The sequence below is a fragment of the Aptenodytes patagonicus genome, chromosome 23, assembly GCF_965638725.1.
Source record: "Aptenodytes patagonicus chromosome 23, bAptPat1.pri.cur, whole genome shotgun sequence".
NCBI classification, from domain to species: domain Eukaryota; kingdom Metazoa; phylum Chordata; class Aves; order Sphenisciformes; family Spheniscidae; genus Aptenodytes; species Aptenodytes patagonicus.
Genome location: NC_134971.1, coordinates 5,319,233 through 5,339,442, shown reverse-complemented (window position 1 = coordinate 5,339,442; position 20,210 = coordinate 5,319,233). Strand labels below are relative to the sequence as shown.

General features: G+C 55.6%; 1 protein-coding gene across 1 annotated transcript in view; it reads right to left on the bottom strand.

The window, feature by feature from the left end:
* Positions 1 to 49, bottom strand: part of OPCML (opioid binding protein/cell adhesion molecule like) — a 365,810-nt gene extending 365,761 nt beyond the window's left edge. Inside the window, exon 1 of the mRNA XM_076358675.1 lies at positions 10 to 49. The gene's annotated coding sequence lies outside the window, so the exon portion shown is untranslated. The remainder of the gene's footprint in view (positions 1 to 9) is intronic.
* Positions 50 to 20,210: the final 20,161 nt, after the last annotated feature.

Here is a 20,210-nt window from a genome sequence, read left to right as displayed (position 1 = left end):
TGTACTTACAGTCCCCGAGCGATTCGCGAAGCCAGCGGCCAAGGTTTCCCCATGTCAGCCTCAGCCAGGCTCGGGCAGCCATGCTCTAGGGGGCAAAGAAAACAGACTTTTAAAAATCATCGGCATCTAACCTCAGGAGAGAAAGCCTACGCTTTACCAGCGAGGGCATTCCTCAAAGCTCAGGCAATAACATTTTTACTCGTTGCTTATTTTACAAGACGTCAGCGGAGCGCACAGAGCAATTATCAAAGCCTTCAGCTCCCCCCGCTTCTAAATGGAACAGTCAAGGAAAATAGTCTAATTTGACAATTTTCAGCCGGTTGAAATGATACGTGGAAGAGACATGGAAGAAGGAAAGCATATTATTCACTCTTTGATAAATTATCCCCATTATACGGAAAGCAAATCTGAGCCCGGGAGACGCGCAGGGCTGCTGGGGGCAGCACGCGTGCTTCTGGCAGCCACCGAAGGGCAGCGCCGCTGCGCCGGGTGGAGAAACCCTCCTTCTCCGCTCAGCCCTTGCCTGCGAAGCCGCAAGAGAAAACCAAAGGAGAAGAGGACAAACGGGTGGCAGAGTCGGGTCCGAAATTCGTCACCCCCCTCCCGCCACCTCTGGGTACTCCACTGCTCCTGGGAACAGCCTCATCTCGACCACGGTTTAGGGAAAAATATAGGGAAGGCAGAGTGAACCGAGCTGTGCCCAAACACCACCAGTGCTTGGGCCGCCCCCCGGCAAGGAGATGGGAACAAAATAGTTGCAATATAATAAGGAGATGAGAAAATAACACTCTTCCCCGTTTTCCTCCTACTTCCCCACTTGCCCACCAATTCTCATCCCGGTGTGTTGTAACAGCCCCACGGCAAGCACCGGTCCAGGCATGGACGCCCTGCTCCTCCCAGCCGCAAATGACGCTGCAGACGGGCAGGGGATGGCACGCACACCCTGAGGGGACACCCGTGCCACCGTCCCCCCCAGAGAAGGGGTCTGGGAGCCACGCGAACGCGGACACCCTCTCCTTGGGGTCCTGCACCCCGAACCACCATCCCCATCGCTCCCAATCCATGCAAATGTATTCATGAATTCCTTCGGAAAGTTCTCCCTGTGCTCGAGCGGGTGCTGCTTGTAATTGCTGGCGGCCAAAATCTGTTCTGTTTTTTCTGGCTGAGGTACCAGGCAATCATCAGCTGTAATTATTTCGAGTCTTGTTACAGATGGATCTCCGAGCTTTCAGTCTTAAACAGAATTCATTATTCAAATGCCGGCTCCAGCCTTCTGCGACGTAGTGGGCACGGGCGCTGCCGGCCCCCCGCAGCCGCCGCCAGCAACAAATGGTTGCGGGGAAGGCGAGGACGACGGTGGGATCCGCTTGTCAAAGCCGCCCCGCTGCAGTTCCCCGCTGTTCCCACCCGGCACGCGTTTTGGCTCGGGTTCGGCCTCGGGGGGAACGTGAGAACCAGAGGGGAGCGGGCTGGGGAGCTGCGGGGAGCCGGGCGCCTGGGTCCTGGTGCTGGGTGGGGATGAGGTCAGCATCATCTGCGCCAGGGCCAGAAAACCTCCAAACACCGACTCTGCCCGTTTCCAAGCTCACTTTGGATACACGACAGCACGAGAGAGGAGCCCCGCAGGCTCAGGAGTGACTCAAAGCACCAGGACAAGGCGTTACCGGACCAAATGGCGAAAGTGAAATCGAAAAGCAAATCAACCTGAGCTTTTTCTTAGTCAAACCATCCGCTTCAGCACCGTTTTCAATGAGGGGGGAAAAAAAAAAATCCAGCTTACTTTACAATGACTTTCTGCTTTCGAAACAGGCGTCACTTATTATTTTAAAATGTAATAAAACACTTTTGAAACTTCAAAAGTCAAACATCCAGAGATCCCAAAAATATACCAGACAGAAAACATTCCCCTACCGTGGGGAAGCACTTGCAAGGACCACGGAGGGCTCAGGTCAGGCAGACGGGCAGGGCTGCGGGCACAGCTCCCTGCCAGCACGGTGCTGGCGGCACCCAGGCACGAGCTACCTGGGGACCTGGCACCGAAAAGCCCCACGGTGACACTCCAGGAATCACAATTTACAGCCCGGCTTGGCACGATTTCGGCACAGCCCACAGACCATCCCTGCGGGAATTCAGGTCCTCCCGACGCTGAGCGCTCAGGGGATGCGATGCATCACCGGGAACCCGAAAACCACAGCCCGGGAGCATCATTTCCATTTTGCTGATTGAGGCCACCCGATTCGCCCCATGTATCTAATTTTTGGCTCGATGTATTAACGCCACAGACAACCCCCCCCACACTCGTCAGACTAAACGGCTCCGCTTGGCGAGGGTTTGCAGCTCCTTTGCGGCTCCCTCTCCTCCCCTGGAGCTGGCAGCAACCACGCTCCCCATCCTTCCACAGCGCCTTTCCCTTAAACACATACGGTGCAGTCGTTGCCTTATGGACAAGCAAATGCATACCTCCTGGCCTTTGCCTGTGCTGTTTGCACATTTGCTCTCCAAAAACATCCCTGAAATATTCACTGAAAAAACACTGCAAGCATTTTAAACGTTTTTGGGTTCAGATCCTGAGCCCGCACAAAGGAAAGGAGGGTTTTGAGTAAGGCGCCGCCGTGTAAGTTGGCTGTGAAATGCAATTCCTGGCTTCTTGCTGAGTCTCCGGGACATTAAAGCAAAGCTCTCCCCCTCCCTTCCCTGCCCCCAAAGAGGCGCTTCCCTGCTTTTTAGGGTGCAATCTGGATAAACCCACGAATCCCCCACGGCACATCCCCTGGCTACGGCGGCAAGTGGTGCAGAGCCCTGCCTCGGTGCTGTGCTCAGCCGACACGGGAGCAGAAATCCACCTGGAAACGTATGGGCCTGCAAATATCTCATTGCACGCGTATCTTTGTGCACGCGAGCAAACTGTGCCGTGCCGGTGGCAGGCCGGGGCCGTGGGTTTGTTTGCAGGCACGAGCACTGCACCGGGCTGCAGCAGAAACTGCTCAGCAAAACTTTTGCAAGAAAGAGCAAAGCTTTGCCGGGCAGAAGACCAAATCCTGACGCACGGGTCGTGCAAGGAAAAGCCGAGGATCTGCGGTCCGCCCTGCCCCAGCGATCCCGCAGCCCTAATGCGCAGGGGGGAAGACGTGAAGCCGAGGAGCAGCAGCCGGCCGGCTGCACGCCTTGCTCTCCTCTGGTTTGTAATTCCCTTTTACGGAGCCGGGCCATCCCTCTCCTCCCTCCATGGCCGCATGGATATTGAGTTTATGACAACGTCAAGATTTGCAGGGAAAGCATCCAATTTCCTTTCAAATTTTCAATTTTTGTGTGGGAAAAGTAAAAAGGGTTTGTTTCCTGGCTGCCTTCCAGGCCAGAGCTGGGGCAGTTTCCAATATAAAAAGTCAATATTTTCTGCAGGAAATTTCAATCTTTTTTTTTTTCTTTCGAAAAAAGATCAGTTTTTCTCAAAGTTTTCCACGGGGAGGGGGAGAGGGATACTCGCAGCAGGCAGCAAAGTGTTGCTAATCTTATGCACATACAAAATGGAAACACCGCTTCCTGGTGGGATTTCTGGTATTTTGTTTTTATAAAAATTTTAATCTCTGTATCCCTCCTGCTACTGTTTGTATTTTTTGTGTGTCTATTTGAAAAGCAAACAACATTGCCTGCTCCTGCGGCGCTCTGGGTTTGGTTTTGCTTTACACTTATTTATTTTGCTCAGCAGTTTAAATTATTAGTCCCCGACCCTGCAAATATCTTATTGCACGTGGATCTTTGTGCATACAAGCAAGACGTGCCGCGGGTTTGTTTGCAGGTGCGAGCAGAGCCCTCGACCCCGGTGTAGCTAAATGCATTTTAACCCAAAAGAATCGGACCCTGCTGATACCCGCACACGCACACCCCCGGCACAAAGGCCAATTTCAGCTTTATTTGCACGGGCCCCGAAGGTATCAGCTCCCCCCGAGTTTGGTGGGCAGGCTGGAAATGGGACGGTGAAGGGTCAGGAGCAGCTTCAACACCTCTGGGTGAAGCCGGGGGCTGTTTCTGTGTCCTGGGAGGGTGGGGAAGGGAAGGACGGGGGATGCTGACACCAGGGAAAGAGAAGGAAAAATCCCTTCCCGCTCCATCCCCCCCTTCCACCCCACCAGCCGTTGCTGGCTCAGAGACTGGACGCAGAGAAAATGGGAAAAAGAGCTGTTTTGTATCAAGCTGAAACATAAAAAAAAAAAAAAAAAGTCTCATTTTCTTTCCTGAAATGAAAACCTAAATAAAACAAGTCATTCCAGGAGCGCCGGAGCTAATGAACCCTGCTTTCCTCTAGATTTATGCCTGGTGGTTGAACGACTCTGGTGCCTCAGGCACTGGGGAGGCAGAGCCCATGGGGCGGGCTCGGGGGGCACCTTCCCCCGGCGGGGGGGGGGGGGGGTCACCGGTCACCGGCTGCGCTTTTGGGATGCCCCGAGCCTGGTTAAATCGGGGTCAGTTCACAAGCAATACACAGCGGCAGGCTAAACCGAGGTGCAAACCACGCTGCTCACATTTCCCATCGGTCCGTTTTTCTTTCTCCTTTTTAACCTTCCCCGCAGAAACAGACGGGCCCGGCTCCTTCCCACCCCCCAAAACCCAGCGTGACACCCCTCCATCCCAGCGGGGTGTCTGCAGCAGCCCTGCTCCCCCGGGGCCAGCTCCAGAGAAGCCGTCGGTCCCTGCCCGCTGCGGGACGGGCGGCACCCCTTGCTCCTAACGCCTTCCAGCCAGACCACCCTCACTCGCGACCGCTGCCCGGGAATCCAGCCCCCACCTCGCACCCTACAAATATCTCCGTATCAGCCAAGCCAGCCAAAAATGGGGAGAAACCCCCTTCCTGGGCAGTAAATGGCAAACCCAGCCCCACACGCCCTCCCGGGAGCGATGAGGTTTCACACCCGGTGCACCCAAAACTGAGGGTAGGGCAGCCCCGGCTCAGAAGCACCGCGTGCACGTAGCCCTGCTCCCTCCTTCACCTGCAGTTTGGGGGTTACACAGGGGCAAGGAGGGGACCCTCCCTCCCCCAGGACACAGCTCTGCTGCCTGCAGCCTCCATCCCCAGCTGCCTGCACAGCTGCCCCAAAGCAAAGGACCCAGCCGTCCTGCATCAGAGTCGTTAGCAGCTTCAGGGCCAGAACAGGGGGGGGGGGGGGAACGGAGCCCAGCAAACCAAATCCTGCTTACACCAAACTCGGAAAGCCTTTTATTACGCTGGGAATTTGGTATTTACTTGTTATTCCTGCCACCCCCAGGCTGAGACACATGGGGAGCTCACCAGGGAGCTGGGCGATTCGTGAGCATGCTGAGGAACATTTAACAACACTAAATGCAAGCCCTGCATTTGCAATGTATGGGGCCTGATTTTAGGAACACTTCTTGGTAACCCTAAACCCTAGCCAGCTCATTTTTGCATGGGGTATGCACACGGGGGTATCAAGGCACAGGGTGAGTGAAAGGTGTTTCTTTCACTGGAGCCTTGCAGCCGCTCTTGGGCACCCCACAGCAGTTTGGGGGGTGATTTGTGCAACGTTGCTTCCTCTCAGAGGGAGAAAAACACCAAAATCGCCTTTACCGAAACAGCACAGTCGAGAGAAGGCTGCTGCACACAGCAACAAGTGCATTTACCCATCAAAAAGAAAAGAACACCTTTCTATTGTAGCTAAGAAGTTAAACCCAAAAAGAAAGAAAAACACTACTTACCCCCAACCTCCTCCGCGCCCTCGGGCTCTCACACTCTGCCGTGCAAACTCCCCCGGCGGCTCAGCCCTCCCCCCCCCGGCCCCGCAGGCTGCTGGGAGCCCCCAGCCCACCTGCAGCACCCACCCAGGTGCGGAGGGCTGAGCCTGGCAGGGTCTGCGAGGAACAACCCCAAACTCCTCGCAGCTGGGCAGCCCCGGGCTGAGCCCTTGCACCCCTTGCTAGCAAGTAAAAAATGTGTTGTGGAAAAAAAAGCATGGAACTATCACCCCAAAAACCCTGTTAGGGCTGAAAACGCGAAGAGCTTACCCTCGAGTTTGTCATGCATTTATTTGTGAGAGGCTTGGTTTTTCACAAGCAAAGTGATAAGGGTGGGGAGGGGGCACGCAGGGCTTGGCGCTTGTCCCTGCGACTGGGCTGCCCTCCTGCAGAGTCACCCGGGCGTAGCCCCCCCTGCACCCCCCGCTAGCAAGAAAAAATTGCATTACAGTAAAAACCCCAAAGGGACCCCGAGAGCTGAAAGTGCAAAGAGCTTATCCCCAGGTTTCTCATCCATTTATTAGTGAGAGGCTCAATTTTTCACAAGAAAATAGGGTTGGGGAGGGGGGTTCACTTTTTCCTGCAGCAATTCCCTGCCAGGCAGCCGACAAAGGGTGCGAGCCCACCGTCCTACCCAAACCGGGGGGGGGGGGGGGGGGGGTGCTGGGGGGGATCCCAAAGCCACAGGCTCAGCTATTGTAAAGATGCTGTAAAATCGCAACGGAGGAGCACAGGGAAATGGGGGGCCTCCTGCAACCCAAAGCCCTTTGGGAGGAAGGGGGGCTGGGGAGCAAAATTCACCCCCTCACCCCCCCCCTGCATACAGTGGGTGCCGGGGCTGGGGGGTGTGCGCCCCACCTGGCTCAGAGCTGGCCCCGAGGGGTGCTGGGCGTCCTGGGGAGCGCATGCAGGACCCCCATGCAGCCACCCCGCTCGAAAGCTCACCCAAAACCACACCGGCAGGGATAATTTTTTTTTTTTTTTTCCAGTTTGCAACTCAGCCTTTGTGTTTTTCAGAAAAACAAAAGCCCTGAAGAAACGCAATTAAAATATTGTAATTATTGGTGGTGGAGTATTTGCTTTTATCAGCTCCTATTTAAAAAGATGCAAATAGAGGTGATTTTAGCATTCCAGTCAGCCTGGTTCCCTCCTACAGGGATGGAAATGTTTGGTTTAGTCAACTTTGTTGTGCTGATTTTCTGGCTTCCCTCTTATTTTTCCTTTTTCTTTCCCATGAATATACTCGTGCTCCTTCCCTGACAGCCGAGCCCCCTTCCTTTGCTGCATCTTCTCCCCGTGCTCTCCCCGAGCAGAGGTGTGGGGGGGGTCCCCACCAGCGCCCCGGCTGGGGCTGAGCCCCCCACCCCGGGGAGGGGGTGCACCGAGGCGAACACCCACCCTCCTTGCCCGAAATGCCTGGGCTGGAGGGAAAGCAGGACCCCGCTGGGGGGGTGCAGGGGGTGGGGGGCTCAAACGGGGAACAGAGGGCTGGGCTGGGGGAGACTGCCCTCGACCCGGGGGGGGGGGGGGAGCTGGAGTTGAAGCAAGGCAAGGGCTCGGCTGGGGCAACCGTAAGCCGAGAGCACCCTCCTCTGGCCACAGCACGGCCTCGCTGCCCCGGGAGAGCGGGGCGCGGGGGGGGGGCACCCTCGGCCGCAGGGTGCTGCGCGGCCCCCGCCCCCGAGCCCCGCCGGAGCCCAACAGCCCGCACCCACGCGGGACCGGACAGCCCGGTGCAGCGTAGAGTGTGCTGTGTACGGTGCCCGGTGCTGGGCTCGCACCCACCGGCCATCCTCCTGCTTCTTTGCTTTTAATCAGTGTTAGAGATGACGAAGCAGGTGGCCGAGAGGCCACCGAAAGCCCACGTCCCCGCGTGTCACCCCAGCTCCCCAGCAGTCCGATATTTGCTGCCGGCTGGCACGGAGTCACTCTGCCGGGCTGGTGATGCCCAGACCCCCGTGCCATGAAGCACGTCTCCCCCCTGCCAGGGATGCCAAGGAGCAGAGAGCTGGCTTTAGGCTGGGAGCCATCCCTGGGGATGCCACACAGGTGGCACAAGGAGGGGGGACACCGGGACAGGACCCCTCAGCCACTGGCCTGCAATCCAGCCAAAAGCGGCAGCGATGCTGCCTACGGCACTGTGCTGGGCCTCCGGTTGCTCAGCGCAGTGGCCAGGTGTGATTAGGTGGGGTTATTCTGGCTGTGAGAGGGCAGGGAGCGATGGCACGCTGCTGTACGCCCCAGCCGGGGAGGGGACGGGTGCTTGGAGCTGGCGGATGGCGGGGCGGCTCGTTGCTGTTATTGCCGCGTCTTTCGAAACTGAAATTATTGTGCTTTGTGGAAGGGCTGTTGTGGCACGGGCTGCATAGGCTCGAGGGGAGGCAATGTATGTGCTGTCTTTCTCACTGTTAGGGCTTGCTGTAGAGCCAGAACTTCTCCCGCGGCAAATCAGTGCAATTGCCCTAGTATTTTTCTTTCCCTTGCAGGGAGCTCTCCTCTCCCTGCACCTCCTAACCCAGGTGGGATGAGCCGCCCCCACCCCTGCAGGAATGCAGACCCACCCTGCCCACCTCCCTTCCCCACCCAGCACCAGGAGAAGAGCCCTGGGAGATCCCAAACTGGGTATTCACAACCCCTCACCAGCAGCACCCATGTAAACAAAGCCAATTTCTGCAAGATTCTGGTGTTTGCAGCTCAAGAAGAAGAAAAAATAAAAGCCAGCATCAGCAAAAAGAAAGGTCTTTGTCCTTTATTACACCCACAAAACAGCTTCATCCCATGTCCAACCACCCCCTCACAATGCAGTACATAGCTACTGAGGCTAATTAACTCTCTAATTAAAGATTAGAGCACTGTTGTTGTTTTTTCCCCACAGGGAGAGTCTTAAATGCAATCTTGGTAAGTATTACACAAAGTCATAGCGGTGGCTTTGGCCACTGCGTTTGGGCTTGGGAAGGGCATTGCGAGGTACAGAGGATGGGCAGAGCTGGGCAGGACACACTGCTTCCCCTTCCTCGCCCATTGCCCTTACTTTGGGAAAAGCAGAGAGCAAAAGGAAGGCGAAAGGCAGGGAAAATAATCGTGTGGGTGGCAGGGGTCTATGGGGATACAGCCTGGCTGCATCATTCCCACCCTCTCGCTCTGGGTGATGGTGCTGAGGCAGGACAGCTGGGTGAGGAGGAGATGCCGCAGGGGGATGTGATTAGGAATAACGTGTGCAATCAGCCCCTTTTTTCCTTTCTTCTTTTTTTTTTTTCCTCCTCCTCCTCCTCTCTCCAAGACTAAAAAAAATGTGGAAAAAAAAGAAAAGCGTTTCATGAAGTTTCAGACAGTCTGGGGGACTGATGTGGATAAAACCCTGCAGAAAAGCAAGGGGGGCGAAAGGAGAAGGGCAGCCTGGCTCCTGGGGGTCCCGGCAGCACCCCTCCATGCCCCCGTGTGCTCTCCCCAGCCCCTTCCTCCTTGCTCTCGCTCCCCGCATAACCTCAGGGCCGTGCTGAGTAAGGCTCTTGTCCCATGTTATTAAGTTTACCTTGACCATAAAACCCACAAGATCATAAAAATGCAAAAAAGGCCATTTGCTCTTCACCTCCTTCGTCCTTTATTTCGCACTTTCTATCAGATTCCAGAACAGCTGATTCATTTCCCTGTTTCTAACCCATTTTACTGCTGGGCTTTCATGCCAGAGGGGCTCCCCCAGGAGGGGGATGTCTGCAGGAACAGCCAGCCCTGACCCCCGAGATGGGGGAGCCCACCCAAACCCCACTTTTCTCCTAAAACTAGCCCCTATATTGGGGCAGAAATACTGGCTTGAGTACGTTTTCCCAGCAGAAGCAGCCCAGCTCAAGCCCCTAACAGTCATCCTAAGCCTCCAAGCAATAGGCTGATATAAATGAATCCTATCAAGCCTTTCTTCTTTTTATTTCTCTATTGTTTGCCCTTGTTGTGGAGAAATCTATATTTTAACCCTAATTGTCTCCCGGTGGTAATGATTAAGGCATGGCTGGGTGATTTGCATTACAAATGCCATGGGGCTTTTGGTCCGGCCCTGATGAATCGCTTGCTCGGTGTCCAAAGCCCATTAACGTGTGCTTGTTTTTTCCACGGTTTGTGAATGCCTCGCTGGAGAAGTAAAGCTTCTCGCTCCTCCAGTGGTCACCAGTTCACGTTCCCCATCAGAGGAGCATCAAAGAGGGGCAAGGCAGAGACTCTCAGAGTTTCATTTTTCCCTTGGGGCAAGGGAATCAGCCTGGAGCTGCTTTCCTATCTCCTCTCATTGATGCAGCACAAAAGCCTGGTGTTGGAAAAGGTGGTGGCTCAGACCTCACGGACTCGGCTTTGGTCATAGTTTCAAGTATTTTCGCAGGCTGGAATTAGCTGTAGTAATTCAGGAGCTAAATCTATGCTTGGGGAACAAATACAGCTAACCCGTGGCGATGTGCTTTTAAGTCATCCCTCACACATCTGAGGGGATGCTCTGCCAGACACAAACACCAAGCCGTATCTGTCTTACGCGTTTCCTTCCCCTGACAGCTGTGAGCACGTCGCTCCAGCACCGCTCAGCATCCCTCTGCTCTCTGCAGTTGCTACATGAAGGGGCAAGCAGATACGCTGCATGCAGCAACCCCAGAGGTTTAATGCAACCTCTCCTAATGCATTAGGGATGGCTTTTGCTGTGCAAATCTTCTCTAAAACGTGCAGGAGGGTTGTTTTCTACACCAGGCTTGAGCTAGGACTGTTCATCTTCAGGCTTCCCTCAGCTCACCTCCCGCTGGACGTTTGCAGGCACGGGGCTGGGTTTACTTGCCCTGCCTGGGGAGGTTGTGGATGCATTCCCCATTGGCTTTCTCGCTGCTCCCCCAAACCATCATTCATCCCAAGAGGGATGCGGGAGCCGAGCCCTCCTGCAGTGCCAGGCAGCTAACAGCCCTCCTAGCACCCCCTGCGAGAAGTCATCAGCTCTCACCTCCAGCTTCCCAGGGGGTGTCAGCACAGCATGCAGGTCTCAGCCCACATTAACCACCACAGCTGTGGTTAATACAGCCTCCACAGGAGGGGAAAACCCAAAATAGATTCTTTGCTCGGGGAATTTAAAAGTTATATTTGGAATTAAACACAATAGAACTAGATAATTACACAGCCAAAATACCTATATATAAAATATTTTCTAAGAAATCTGCATATTAAAAGAATTCCCACGAGAAATCACACAAAGCAGCAAAAATTTGAGAGTGGAAACAAGTTCGTAAATAATGAATATGTATTAGAAAAAAAGAAATATATTCACTTAGAAAGTAGAGTAGTTGCTAGGCTGGTAAATATCAGTCTATAAGGAGCAAATTGTGGTGGAGCCTTAGTTTATTTAGTCTTATGTGAGGTTTTGTGAAGGCTCAGCCCAACCCCCTCAGCAGCTCCATAAATGGAGTTTTCCATTATTGTTTTGCAGATTAAAAAATACAGGCTGCTAGTTGAGGAAGGACATTAACCTTCTTTTTTATTACTTTTTATGAAGTGACATAACTGGTTTCATTATATTTTCAAACCTCAATGAAATGAACAGTTTTACTGGGATTTACACATTCCCCTGCAGCACGTGAAACTTAGCAGCGTTGTTACAGGTTATGAGACTCCAGCACCCAAAGAAAGAGTCAAAGCAAGTGTGGCTCATATCTTTATTCACATTTGTCACAAACCATGAAGACAGCCACATGCAAAGGATGGAAAACCAGCATGCACATACAAGAAAACACGTCTTGTGAGTTGGAATAAATTAAAGAGGGTGATGCAAATCCTGCTAGAAATCACCATTTTGGAAGAGCAAAGAAAAAGTGATGTCTCTGGATATTAAGAACTGAAAACACATCCCCACCTCAAATTAATTTTGGATCCACTGCCTTCCCAACAGGCAGAGCTGTTTAAAGCCCGCACCCGAGTCACGCTGCATCCCCAGCCGCGTTGCCCACGGCAGCCCCGGGGCTGCCCTGACACCCCCCTCCCACAGCCACCCACAGGGGAGCAAAACCCAGCTTTCACCCAAACCACCTAGTCCCGCCCCATTCCCAAGCCTTAAGGTTTGCTAAAAACAAGGAGGAAAAACAAATACATATGTATATTTTAAATTACATGAGTTTGGGGGCTATTTTGTGATGCTGAGCAGGAGCCAGCAGCGCAGCAGCCTCTCCAGCGCAGGACACGCTGCATCCCTCCTGCCTCCCCAGCAGCCCCACCCGAGCCCAGCTCTGCCCAGCAAAGAAACACTTCCCAAAAGCTCTTCCTTGCCAGATAGGAGCCAAAGCACCGCAGATCCAAGCAGAAGCACCACAGCAGCAAGAAACAGAACCCCACACGCAGCACCATACCTAAGGGCATCACTCGGACCGTGCCTAATAAAGGCAGGAGGATTTTCTCCCCCCTGTTCCCCATCGAAGCTGATTAGCGTGAACCACTAACCCGCCTCTGCCAGCAGCTGGACTGGGTGTCTGCCTTTTGCTGCAATGGGAACGTCGCTGATTCAGGCCCCCCCAGATCCTAGTTGGGGAGAGGACGGTAAAAACGCAGAGCCTCACCCCAAAGGCTGGAGGAGAGCAGCCGGGGGCAGGATTTGGGGAGATTTGCCCCACTCTGTCGGCTCACCGTACCTCCCACGCTGCAAAGTTTGCCCAAGCCCTAATCCCACTCTATTTTACTCCAAAATACAGAGCCTTTGGGGCCACGGAGAATAAAGGGACGTGGTCTGGGGCATCACTGCAGCACTGGGCTCGCAGTTCAAGGGTTTCATAAGGGGACAGAGAAGCAGTATTTTCTTTTCCGCAGGAGGTGAACACACACGAGTGCCACCAGCCATAAGCGATCCCGGTGCAGCCTCTGCTCTCGGGTCCAAGCATTTGGACGGGGCTGCCGGCCCCACAGGGAGCGCGGTCGGAGCCCGGGCGCATCCTGCCAGGTCGCCCCGGCTGCAGGGACGGCACTGCATCTGCTGGGGGGGGGATTTGGGGCTGCGAGTTGGTGCCAAAAGCTTTCCTGACTCCAGTGCTTCAAAACAGTCCGGCGCTTAGTTTAATCAAAGCAAAGAGGTCTGAGCATCCAGAGCCCTGAAACAGGGAGGGGAAGGGGGGGGGGAAGAGGGCTTCATGGGGCTGGCACATATTTAGTGATTGCATTTGAAACAAAATTTTTCAGTTAGCATGGAAATGAACTTCAGTCCTATCTGAGCCCAGGGAGGGGGGCCGGTTCCTCCCGCTGCCGGTTGCACCATGCAGAAGAAGCGACAGCTCTGCGTACGAGCAGCCACGCACACACAGGCACATCTGGAAATTAAGCATCACTGGAGAAAGCGGGAGGCCGAGCCGCTCCCATCTCGCGCCGCAGCTTTAGGAAACAGCCCGTCCTCGCTACCTCTGCGAAACGGGCGCTGCTGCACGGGCTTCGCGTGTTGCTGTTGGTGAACGTAAGGGCAGATCTGATATCCATAAATCAACATATTACTCATTTTCGAGCATTGCAGTCTGACAGCTGTTACATGAGCACATTGTTAGGAACTGTCAGGCAGTGATACATAGTGCCTTTTACAACATATGTTGACTTTTATCTAATGTTGTTCCATAATTAGCCCCAGGGAGCAGGAATTTGGGCAGCTGGCTGGCTGTGTGATCTCAGCTAACCTTTCCTGCCAGGGGGAGAAGGGCAGAGCCGGGAGGGCTGCGAGCCGGCGACGGTTCGAAAGATGCCGGAGGAGGCAGGCGGGGTGTGGATGTGAGTGGTACCCACAGCCTGCCGCCCAGGGATGGAGAGGGTCCCGTTCCCTTCCCAGGTCCCTGAGCATTTCGGAGCCATCATAAAAGGTAAAATAAAGCCCCAAGGGACTTGGGAGCTTCCCTCCTGGATGGAGCCCTGAATTTCAAGCTCAAAATGGGGTCATGGCCCTGGGGGTCTGGGCTGAGGAGGGGACCCGTGTGTACTTCTCCCATGCGTGGAGGGAGGGGGAAGGCACGGGCAGGGGACGAATTACTGATGGGGATAGTAGATAAATGAAGGAGCAGATGGTGGAGTTAATGAGTGGAAAGGGTAGATGGATGGACAAAGAGACAACAGAGAAAACGCAATAATGGATGGTTGCGCTTCTACCCGGATGAGGACGAACGTGCTGACGTCTCCTCACAGCCTGGCTCCTGTTTAGGAGCTGGCAGTGCTACCCACAGAGGACCGGCTCTCACAGCAAGCTGCCGGGAAAGCGGGGAGCGGGACCCCCTCCAGCCGAGCAGGAAAGGGCTCTGGTTCCTCTGCAGTGGAACACAGAGCCGTGCCGGGCATCTCCCCTCGGTCCAAACGCGGTGGCGATGAGCCTGCCTGAGGCTCGCAAACCGGGGCAGACCCCAGCTCCCCAAACCAGCTGCGGATCGCTCTCCTGCGTCCTGGGGCTGCGACGCTCTCACGCACGTGAAGACCCAGCAGCCTGCAGTCACCATCCCGCTCATCCCCCTGCGGTCCAGGACACCCTTCACGAGCATCCTTGCTGTCACCAAAAATTATTCCCCCCTGTCTTTGCAATATTCCCAGGCTCCTGCTTCGCCAAAACAAGCGTCAGAGTACTCAGAAGACGTTGGTCTCTATAAAACAGTGCTCAGCTTTGTGGTTTCAGCCTGCAAGCGGAGAAACCTAAAGGGACCGCTTCGGGGCGGGGGGACGGACACACACTGTCCGACTGCAGCAGCCTCCCAGCCGCCTGGGCTGTTTTCCCTTCCTCACTGCAGCTGCCCGAGCTTGAAAAACGGGAGAGGAAAATAAATCAATAAGACATGAAGATAAATATGCTTTTCAGCACTTGCACGTTGCAGCCGATTCCTCTGGACGTGCCGTGGTGGCTGCATAATTCATAAACTCGCCACTAATATGCAAATGGCGCAGGTCCCGCCAGGCTGGCCCAGACGGGCCCGGGTCCCTCCTTGCCGGCAGCCGCCACGTCAAGGGCAGGAGGCGGCAAACGCGGCTGTGCCGAAACGGTGAGCAGCGCCGAGCCCCCCTCGTGCGCGGTGCTGGGGTGCAGAGATGTCGCTCGGGCAAGGGGCTGGTTTGCAGGTTCGGCTCCAGTGGCTGCGATCCATTGCTTCCCGCTGAGCTGCAACCCACATCGTTTTAGGGGTGCGTGGGGAGAAAATATTCTTTTCCCCTGTTTGCATTCAGCCTGCCCCTGCTCCCACCCCTGGTGTCACCCCACAAGCCCCTGGGGGTTTGGGTCTGGCTCACAAACAGCTCCACACCCTGACGTGTTGACAGGGGCACGTCCAGCGCGATGTCCATTCCCACACAGGCTGCCCTGGCTGCAGAAATCCTCCTTTTGGGGTCCGAAGCGATCACAGACCGTGGGACCCCACCAGAGACTAACCCGGGAGCAGCCCAAGGTCTGGAAGAGGCTGGAGACCGAGGCACGGCTCAGCCCACAAGTGCCCACGAAAATCGCTCTCTGAGGAGTAAAAGCCTGCCAGCCCCACGGCCGAGCACGGACGTCTCCTGCTCAGCCACCACCCTTTTCCAAATCTGCAAGGCAGCACTTTATTTCCACCCCTCAAAAGCTATTTCCATTGATGTCTCTGAGAATAAACCTCAGCCAGAATTGGAGACGCGCTTACAAAACAATTGATAAAAACCTATGTGCGCGTGTCTAATGCTACGCAGTCCATCAGCCAACTCGCCCGTAGCACAACGCTGGGCACCAAGCAGAGGGGGGCAGAGATGAGCTGCGCAGCCCCCCAGGCCCTCTCGCTGTGGGGTTACTGCCATTTTTCTGGAGAAACACCTTTTTTCCCCAAATTTTTACACTGTCCCCCTCACTCCGGATGAATGGAAGGTTCAGGGATGATCCAGCAAAAGATCTTCACAGGTGCTGCGTGCTCGTGAAACCAGGGGGGTTTGCGCCACCGCATCAGGGACAAGACGACATCCTCCATTAGACATCACCCCTGTCCCAAGGAGCCCATCTCCTCCCCCAGCCACCACTGGTGGGTTTGATCTGAGGATCTGGGGGTTTAAAAAGGAGGATTTCAGAGGCATTTCCTTCCGATCTTTCAGACAAACACAACAGTGAAGGAAAGCGCCGGGCTAAGACCTTGTTGCAGCGGAAAGGCAAAAAACCTATATGCTTTTATGAGAGATTAGGGCAAACTTAGTTGCATCTTAAGCTACTAAAGGCTTATAAAAGCCCCAAAGAATAGACTGCAAGCCTCAGAAAAACCTCCCAGGGCTTTGCTAAGAAAAGTCAATTTAAAGTTAGAGCGCAGCCTGCTTCAGTAGAGAGCTCTGCGCTGCAAACTGCAAGCCTGGCATGCCCAGAGAGGAGAGTTTGGGGGCGGGGAAGGGTCCGGGTTCCCTGGGCAGGGTGGCACCGAGCCATGGTCCAGCTCTGCTCGCCCGGGAGGAAATGCCGTCCTTCGTTATGGCCGGGTGTGACAGGCGTTAATATAAAACGACACCAGCTTCTCAGATGGAAAAGTACTTTATTAGTCATCTTAGCATCATCAAGGAGTTGTTTCAGGCAACGCGTGGAAGTCGGGGAGGCTGCCCAGGGCTTGGCAGCGGGCCCGCTGGGGATGCTGCAGACGGTACCCGCCTCGCTCAGCCCTGGGGCTGCTCCCAGCAGAGATATTTCCCCCCCTCCCGAGGGCTGTCAACAGCCTTCCCTCACCCTCGCCTTCCCCAGTTCGCCACTGTGCCCATTCCTCCTTCATCCTGACAGCAGTGCTTACCAGGAGTGGCTGCCTTTCCCAGATAAATAGCTTAATTAGCTTTCTATTGACTCAGGCAAACACACTCCTCAGGCAGCAGCTGGGAGAGGAGAAGCAATAAAGCCCCAGGGAGCGGATCCCACACCCCAGCGGCACAGTGGGCTGCGCGGCGGGAAGGGCTGCGAGCTGCCAGGCTCCGGGGGGGATGATGGTTTAAAAAGGTCTTTGCCCCATGAAATCCCAGGTTGGCCGAGAAGGGCAGATCCAGCCCCGGGAGGGGTTTCTGGTCCCTGTACGAGCATCCATGCAAGCATCCCTTGAGCAAATTCCATGCTGTATTCCCTAGGAGAAACACACAGAGGGCGAGACCGTGGCAGGAGGACAAACCCAGGGTGGGGTCAATAGAAAAATAATAATAAAAAGAAAATCAAACATCTGCTGGACAGCAAGGCTGGGAATCAAAGTACGAACACCAAATATATCTGCAAGACACAGGGAAAATTTTTAATTCTGGAAATTGGCAAAAGACTTGAGATAGCTGGAGAACAATCAGCGCTTCCCTTCATGCCTGGGGGAACCACCAAACTTTGAATGAACAATTTTCCTTCCCTCTGATCTGGAAACGCCGCCACCGAGCAGCAGGAGAGGCCAGTGCCGGTCCCCAGCGCCCTGCCCGGCAGCTGACTTGGAGAAAACCAAACCCAGAAGGACCCCTCGAGAAGTGACATTAATGGCCCAAGAGCAGCGGGAAGGGGGTAATGCAATGGGAGAGGGTTCGGCAGCATCTGCCCCGAGCTCGGCTTCTGATTTCTGGTCTAGGGACCCTGGGCTGCTTCCTCATCAGCAGCCCTCAACCCGGCCACCCTGAACCCCATGGGCAAAGGTATTTCCCTGCCAGGTTAAATGCCATCCGCACGAAATGGGGACGGGGATTAAAAATAATAACCTCCCACGGGCAAGGCCCCACAAACGGCACCGTCCCGAGATGTGCACCAGCCCCGGACAGCATCGGCATATTAACGTGACGGAGGATGCTGTCCGCCTCGGCCAGGCACCAGCTCCAGCGCAGGAGATACCAGGAGCTCAATTTGTGTTTGCCTGAGCCAAGGAGAAAATCTAATTAAACATGGCGTCGGGGCTTGGAGGAGCTGGGGATGGGGCTGGAATATAAAGCGTGGCTGCTTCCCGCAGATCAGAGGGCAATATTAATAAACCCGCAGAGGGGGACCGGAGGATCAGCTGGTAATATTGATAAATGTAAAGCAAAGACAAAGCTGCCAGGGGATATTGGATGGTAATGCTGATAAAAACCGCAACGGGGACTGCCTCGACAGCAGGCTGCAGACAGCCCTGCTGTCCTGCCGGGGTGAGCACAGCAGCCGCCTGCCTGCCTCCCAGGCAGGGGACGGCGTGGGGCATCCCAAAGAGCCCCACAGCTTGGCATGGGGTGAATTTCAGCCTGAGAGGCTGCTACCCCCATTGCTGTGCCCCCCCAAACCTGCAGCCCCGGAGCAGCAGCGGCTGCCCTGCACATCCCAGAGCCAGGTCACAGCGGAGAGGAGCCATCAAGGCACAGGGCAGGGGCAGCATCTGGCATCTCCTGGGCAGGGAGCCGGGGAGGCACAAGGGACAGGGACAGCAATGACTGGGGGCTGTGTAGGAGAGCAAAATGGGGACAGGCTGGGGGCCCACAGCACCAGAGATGCTCACTGCTTGCTCCATCAGCTGCAGGGATGCAGGGCTAGAGCTGAAGGTGAAGCCGAGGGCAGGAGCAATACTGAGGGGATGGCACAGCCTCTGCAGCTCTTCCCCTCCCCAGGTATCTGCAGTCTTTCACCTGATCTCAAGCGTGAAAGATGAAAGTTTGTTTTCCCCCACCCTCGGTGAAGGAGAGGCTCCTGTGTTCTGGTGGGGCCAGAGTGAGATGGAAGAGGGAAAGGGGCCACGGCTCTTGGTCAGCTAAGATCACCATCCCTGCTGCGTCTTGCACAACCTCTCTTGGAGCAAGAGAGCTGGCAGCGAAGGCACAGCTAGCACCCGATGCAGAAATCCAGCGCAAAGCTGCCTGTCCAGGCTGCAAGGGACCTCCCTCACCCACTACCCAGCCTTGCCCCATGCTGTTCTGGGCACCATGCAACTCCCATTTCCCAGCGAGGAGAAGCAAGGCACGGGGAGACAGCCCCAGCCCCTGATGCAGACCACGAAGCCCCAGCTGCCCTGCGAGCTCAGACAAGGAAAGCTGGGGTTGAGCAGGGCAGGGCCCCTCGGAGCCTGCCTGGATGCTTGGCTCAGAGCCACCCCCTCCCAAACACAGCATGGCTCCCCAGCACCCAGCCCCTGCCTATTTGCACAGCTCCCAGGGAAGAGACATCAGCCACAAGCGACCTTGAGCATCCCTGAATCCCCTCTTGCAGGGATCAAGCTCCCACGGCAGTGCACCCACCACTCCCTCCCCTCCCCTGCTGTGCTGCTTCGAGCTACCCCTCCCCGGTCCCCCGCCAGCAGCACACCCGAGCCAGGGGATCAGAAAGAGCCACCGAGTGCATTTTAAATAAAAGATTGCATCTTTCAGAGCTATTGGAGTGATGATTTAAACATGAAGTCAAAGCCAGTAATGGTGGTGTCAGAGCTGTAGCGGTAACTCCAATCAATAATTCACTGATAGGCAGTAACTGTGTCTCCAGCCAGACCTACCTGCGGTGGGCAGGGTGCTTCCCCCCTGGGGTGGGAGGTACATCCCCTTGCCTTGCTGCAACCTCCTTTCTCCCTGCCAGCATCACCCACCCTGGCAGCAGACGTTTGGCCCCCACCAGGGCCAGGAAAGAGCCAGGGACCAGACCCAGAGCCCCACAGGAGGAGGATGCTGCCTGGCTCTGGGGAACGGAAGGTGAAACAAATTTGTTACCTGGGGACGTTCAAAACACTGGAAACGCCTTGGCTTGTTGGTGATCGCAGCCCAAGCCTTCCTCTCGGCTCCTGCGCCCTTGGAGAGAGCCCAAACCAGCCCCAGGAAGTCCCAGCTCTCCCTGCAGAGCTTAAAAGCCCTGCCAAGGGACATCTGCGTGACCCCCCACCCCAGCCCCATCAGCACAGCTGAGCCGCCCACCTACGCCGGGGGTGCCGGGGGTACCGGGGGTTCAGGGCTGCCGTGCACGCCAGCACTCTTCTGCTCCCCGCCCCAGCGAGCATCCCTCATCCCCGCGACACTCTGCCCCTCCAGCCCGTGACCCGCACACCCCTTGATGAGCTCCTGCAGCATCATTTAGCTACACAAATGCCTTGGTCACAGCCCAACAACCTTGTATTTGCCCACTCGTTTCTCTCCAATGCAGCACGAATCAGTTCCCCCTGTAATGCAGGATCCGGCCGAGGGGGGCTGGCCCCCCACCTCATCTCTCCTCCTTCCCGCAGGGCTTCATCAAGCATGGAGCAAAGCTGGATTGGAGCACCTTAACGACTCCCGAGCAGCCTCCGGCTGGGCAGGCTGGCGAGGGGCGGCAGCCGGGCTCTGCCCACCCTTGCTGGGGTGCAGGGTGTTGTGGCACCCGCGGCAGGAGCGTCCCTGGCCGCTGCACCGGCAGAGTGCAGACGTGCAGGGTCCGCGTGGGAATACCCGGGGCAAGCCGGGAAAGGCAAGGGGCTGCCCTCGACACCCAGTTTTGGGGAGCTGTGTGTGGAGAAAAGCGACCGGCGAGGGATGTGGAAGTGGCCTTCCTCTGCATCCCTGCTCACTGAGGGGCTTTAACT